At 44.2% G+C, this 6,000-nt stretch overlaps 1 pseudogene; it reads right to left on the reverse strand.

Annotated features, from left to right (window-relative positions):
* Positions 1-5,074, reverse strand: part of LOC118836070 — an 82,029-nt pseudogene extending 76,955 nt beyond the window's left edge.
* Positions 5,075-6,000: the final 926 nt, after the last annotated feature.

The following is a 6,000-nucleotide window of genomic DNA, read 5'->3' on the forward strand; positions in this document are numbered from 1 at the left end:
ATTCTCCCGGTTCTGCTTACCTCAAGAACTCATTATCTTCCCATCCCTGACTCCTCCCTTCTTCTTAACCTTCTTATTGCTACAAAGAGCATCAGAATCCTTCTAGTTACTCAGGGTCTCAAAATTAGTCATAGGATCATTCATCTATAAGCTGGAAAGAATCTCAAAGGCCCTCTGGTCCATCCTCCTCATTTCACAAATGAGGAAAATGAAGATGATGTTCAGCAGCTTGCTCAAAGTCACACAAGTAACAAGGATAAGATTTTGAACCTGGTCCCAAATCCATAGCCAGTCCTCTTTCCACTGTCCTCAACTCAGTCATCCTCAACACTTTCCTCCCATTAATCCTTCACTTCCGATCATTTGGTCAATTCTACATTCACAATATATCTTACACTCATTCCCTTCTATCAGCTCTCCCAGGCACCTCCCTCATTCCAGCTCTGAAAACTTCTCACCTTGTCTACTGCAATAGCCTCCTAATTGGAGGCTATACCTCTAGGCTCTTCTCTACAACCCAAAAATGCATCCTCCATTCAACTTCAATTCTTATATGTATGTATATGTATACATGTACACATACATTCTTTGTGCGCACACACTTTATATAAACACATTTTTATGTGTACACAGACTGTGTGTCCATGTATGTACATGTGTCTAACTTTGTGCACATATTTATGTACATGACATATTTATGTATATATACACACATATACACATATATACATGTATGTATAAATGTATATGTGTGTGTGTTTTATATATATAGATATATATACACACACGTATATAAAGATGAAGATAAAAGCCTCATATACACCAAAGCATTAGTAACAGTATTTTCTGTAGTAACAAAGACGTAAAAACAGAGGAGATACCAATCCACCAGGGGAGTGACTAAACCAGGAACCTTCGGCCTCAAGGCCACATGTGGCCTTCTAGGTCCTCAAGTGCAGTTCTTTGACTGAATTCAAACTTCCCAGAACAAATGGATTTATTTTGTAAAACTTGGACCCAGTCAAAAGGCTGCACCCAAAGACCATATGTGGCCTTGAGGCCACAGGTTCCCCACCCCTGGACTCAACAAATTGTGGCATATGAATGAAATGCAATATTACTGCATTATAAGAAACTATGACTAAGGATAACCATAGAACTTTTTATAAATTCAAAGTAAAGCAAAATCAGGGGAACACATGCAGTGACTACAACAATGAAATAAGAAAGAACACAGCAAAGCAACTGAAATTGAACAACGAAACTATGACCAAGCTTGGTCTCAAAGGGACATAAGAAAGTGCCTCCCTCCTTTCATTGCAGAGGTAGGAAAGTCATTACGGAAGCTGATGGGTTACCTATGATATGAGAGCTGAAGTAACCTGCCCAGTCACATGCCACGTTTATACCAGAGGGACCCAGGTCTTCCTTGATCATAATCATCATCCCTTCTCCTTCCACTAGCACTGGAAACTGCAACACCAGACATGAAACAGCTTCATTTCCCTCTTTCCCTTTGGGACATCTTCTGCATTACTGGCAGCTCCAGTACCATGGGAATAGGCCATTGAAATCTCCTGCTTTCTGTACGAGGTGCTAACTGTGCCCATGTGTAACTCCATAGCCTGCGCCACCCAATCCTCCCCACCAAGATGACACAGGCACCTGTTATAGTTCCTGGCAACATGGTCCATCCTACCTCTGGGCTTCTGCAATCCTCCCCAATGAAAATCTGTTTTGCCTTTTGCCTCCTCAACTAATCAACTCAATTTTGCCTTCTTTGTCAATCCTTCCCCAACCACATGAATATATCTCTGAAATCCTGAAGCGTGCATTTATTCCAAAGAGCCTTCTGGAGAGAACAGACCCTTTCACAATCATTCAGCACAGTACTGAGCATGCACCAGGCACAACAAAATCACTGAATAAATGAATGATGAGTGGAGAGCAAAGAGATACAAAGGGATGATTTGAGGCAAATAAGGAGCATTCCCTATGTAGTAGTAAATGAACCAAGACAGGCCCCACTTAATTAAGTCAGAGTTGTTTGGACTGGAGCACCAGAATGGGGCAGTACTAGAGAGAAAAATTTTCTCAGATGAGAAAAGGGAATGTAGCTACTAAGAAATGAGCATTTCAGCAAAGAAGGGTAACTCCAACTCACCTGAATCCTAATTGTGAGGGGGCAAGGGGCCAATCCTTCATCTCCTTTGATCTCATTTTGGAAAAGGGCAGAATCCTGAGAAAGCAGAGCTTATGAGGGAAAAGAAAGCATAATTCAGGTCAACAAGCATTTACAAAGAATTTACTATGTGCCAGGTACTTTACCAAGCACTGGGATGTCAAAGAAAGGCAAAAAAAAAAAAAAAAAAAAAGGGTCCCTGATCTCAAAGAGCTCATAAACTAATGGAAGAGACAATGTGCAAAGCACTATGTACAAATGAGATACGATACACCATTACTGCCTTTCCAAAGACCCTGGAATACTAGTGTTTTCCATCTAAAACTATCTCCATTTAACCCTGTATCTAAAATCATAGGAAAAGGCTTAAAAGACCCAGGTTCTCTTTCTAGTGTGACCACTATCTATCTGTGGGACTTTGGGAAAGTCGCTTTGCTCCTTGCAGTTTCAGGGTCAGTGACTTCCAGGAGGGATGGCATAAATCTCTGGCTGAGAGAGGAAGTCCCCTGAGAGTTTACATGTAAATATAACAATATCTGCATCCCCCATCCCTCTCTGCACAAGAGCAACCAATGAAAAATGTCTTCCTCTCTCTGGTTTCATATATTGCTGCTGTTATTCATGGAAGAGTTTAATAAAGGAAATGGGACTAGATGCTATGATGGTGTAGGCTGGTATAAGACCCCAAAGTGGTCTGTCACTAAAATGGGCAAGAGGTGCCCTTCAATTTTTTTACTCTGCAAGAGTCCTCCCCTTTAGGTGGTTATGTTCTTATCTCTTTCCCTTCCTTTCCACCTTCGGTTTCAACAATTCGGCTAGCAGCTTCTGTGGGGGAGTAATATCCACCCACAGCCAGCACCCAGAAAGCTGCCAACAGCACAGGTTCTTTTGATCTGCTTAACTAAGGAAAGCAAGGTGAAGGGGTTGACAGGCTTACTTTAATTCAGCATATAAGTATCAGTCACTTAGTTCAGGGGAGAAGGCCAGCACCCTGAACTTCAGAGCAACATACAAACAAATTATAACCATCGACAGACAGACCCAATACAGATTCATAGTTACCAACATCTAGGTTCAGCCCGGGAGCTCAGAACAAGGGCTGGCCCAGAGTTACGCACCACCACTGCTGTAAGGAGGAGCTCCAAAGAACAGACAGCTGACCCCTGGTTTTTATATCTTTTTCAGCGTCAGGGGTGAGTCACACATGCGACTCACCCACATGACCTAGAATCGTCACAAAGAGGCGGACTTAAACCCACGTGGTCTAAAAGCCTCTGCTGTCCCAGACGTGTAAACTAGGCCCTCCCTGGAGTTAGCCCCACCTTGGGCCCCACCTTAGTTGCCAATCCACATCCACATAGGTTTTACACCTAATAAGGGTTTGGGCCTGGGGCTTAGCACTTAGTAAGGCTCAATGAAATACACTCAATTACTCAAATGGAACAAAAGTCAAACTATTCAAGGGCACTTATTGAACTAAGTGCTAAGGAGCCCATTTTGCCTACCAACACACCTTCCCCCATTTCTTTGCATTTCTTACCTCTCTTTTCAAACATTTGGGTCAAATGTTCTACCAGGATCACGACTTCCTTAAAGTTTTCACACCAAGGGGAGCCTGACCTCCCTGGGCAAGTTGGGTAGGAATTGCTTTAGTAGTCAGCCACCAAGGACAGCTCCTGCATTCAGTTCAATGCTTCACTGGGCTCAGCCTTTGAGAGGACTCAAACCTGCAGACTGAGCCAAAGGAGTCTCTTTCCAGGACAGTTATGCAGCTGTGATCTGTGGATCTGGATTGGTGCCTCATGTCTGCCATTGGGACCTTCACTTTGGGAAGCCTGTCTCCTTCATATTCAGACAAGGCACGCAGACATTCTGTGGAGAAAAGGTTCAAATCGGCAGAAACAATCCAGCCTTGATCTTCCAGTCTCTACACCAAGAAGCCAGAATAAGGCATGACCGACCCTCCATGATCCTCTCCCTCCTCATTTCTCCTCCCTCTTCACAGGCTTCATGTCCTTGCGGACAAAAACCATTCATAAAGTGAATGCAAAAGTGTTCTTAAATCAGCGCAAACAGATCTAGAAGCTGACCTTTTATAGACAAGAAAATAAAATGACACAAAACAGATTTGGGGTCGTCCTCTTCCTGAGTCAGTCGGCCATCAACAAGCACTTAATGTTCCAGGCAACGAGGATGCAATGAAATAGAAGGTTCAGGGTTTCAGTCTAGGAAAAAAACACATGACAAAAAGGATCTAGAATCTAGATCAGAATCTAAATCCAAAATGATAGGGAACATCAATTCTACGATTAAAGTTTAAAACAAATATTTAATGGTGCTGTCAAAGATACGGAGAATGTACTGGAAAAGATCTTAAACTGTAAAAGATAAATCTCTTAAGAGAAAACCTTTAAGTGTAAACTGCCCTCAAGGTTTCCAAATGTGCCCCAGCGTGGTTATGCCGTCTGTAACGTGCCTGCAATACGTGCTTCCGTCACCTCTCTCCCCTTTAAAGGTCTGTTGGGGCACCCCATTCTACAATCACTTTCCAATCCCGCACCCGCACCAGCCCCTGCTAATTCCCTCCCGCCCAAACCACCCTGTATAGTACTGTATAGTATTCCACGCTGTCTACACCGCTGTATGTGCCCCTCCCCCACGAGCTCCTTGACAGTCTAGATGCTTTTATTCCCAGCTTCCGAACCTCCCGGAGGCTGACACCCGAGCCACCCCCCCCCCCCCCGGGCCCTGAACTGGACTGAGGCTCGGAACGCAGCGGCTCCGCACGACGTTTCGGGGACGCTCCTCTCACCTGGTGACTCCGATAATACTGTTGGAGCCCCGGGCCCGCGCACCACTTCCCTATCGTGCCGGCCTAGCTTTCCTTCTGCCCCGCCCCCGCTTTGGTGACTCAGTGCGCCTGCGCAGGACCCTGAGCGGAGCTACGACTCCCAAAGTTTTCTTCTCTCTCCTTTTTCTAGTTTTCGGTTTTTGGTTCTTTTGTGCTAACTTGCACGCTCAAATTTTCCTAAAACATCTCTGAATACAAGGGTCCTTGATAAAGGTAACTAAAGCTGAAAGGGGGTGGCGTTAAAGGAAAGGAATATGGGAGAGCGACCCGAAGCGGAACAAATCTCCACCAATCCGGAAGGGATTCTCCGGGTGCCCTCCCCCTCTTATGTGCGCATCTCAATGACAACCCTTTGAGCATGCGCTGAGTTGTTATTTGTTCAGGTGCAGTCAACTTACAATGTGTTTCTGGCAGGTCTGTGTTGCATCGTTGCTTTTAAAAACACTGCAAGTGCAACCAACAAACACTATTGTTTATTATGAATTGTACAGTTTTCATTGTACCTACAAAGTTCTCTCCTCTTGTATAGTTTCATGACAGAAAATTAAACACGATTTCACGACTTTTATTATATTACTGTATACCCCCACCCACAGAATGAAGGATTCATTGTTTGCAGCCAGGAGATGAAGGTAATCTCACCAATTATAGACAGACTGGCTTAAGGGTGGTGCCAGTGGAGCTGTGCCTTCTGACTTGGATGTGCAGTCTCAGACTCGGAGAACCTGTTATGTCCGTTGTGGAAGAAACTGAACCAACTGTCTGGTGGAGAGAGCACTTACCTCTCTCACCCAGACTTAGGATGTGCAAGACTAGGCTGCCCTCTGGATAGTGTACTGCTTAAGTGACAGTATGAACATGTGACCACTCAGTCCTCTGCATTTTGCAGTATCTTGACAATGACTTGATTTTCCTCAAACTGTCACATCTCAAATGAGAGTAAAATGCACATACTTCCATGTCAAGG

This window comes from Trichosurus vulpecula, chromosome 2 (genome assembly GCF_011100635.1).
Source record: "Trichosurus vulpecula isolate mTriVul1 chromosome 2, mTriVul1.pri, whole genome shotgun sequence".
Taxonomy (NCBI): Eukaryota; Metazoa; Chordata; class Mammalia; order Diprotodontia; family Phalangeridae; genus Trichosurus; species Trichosurus vulpecula.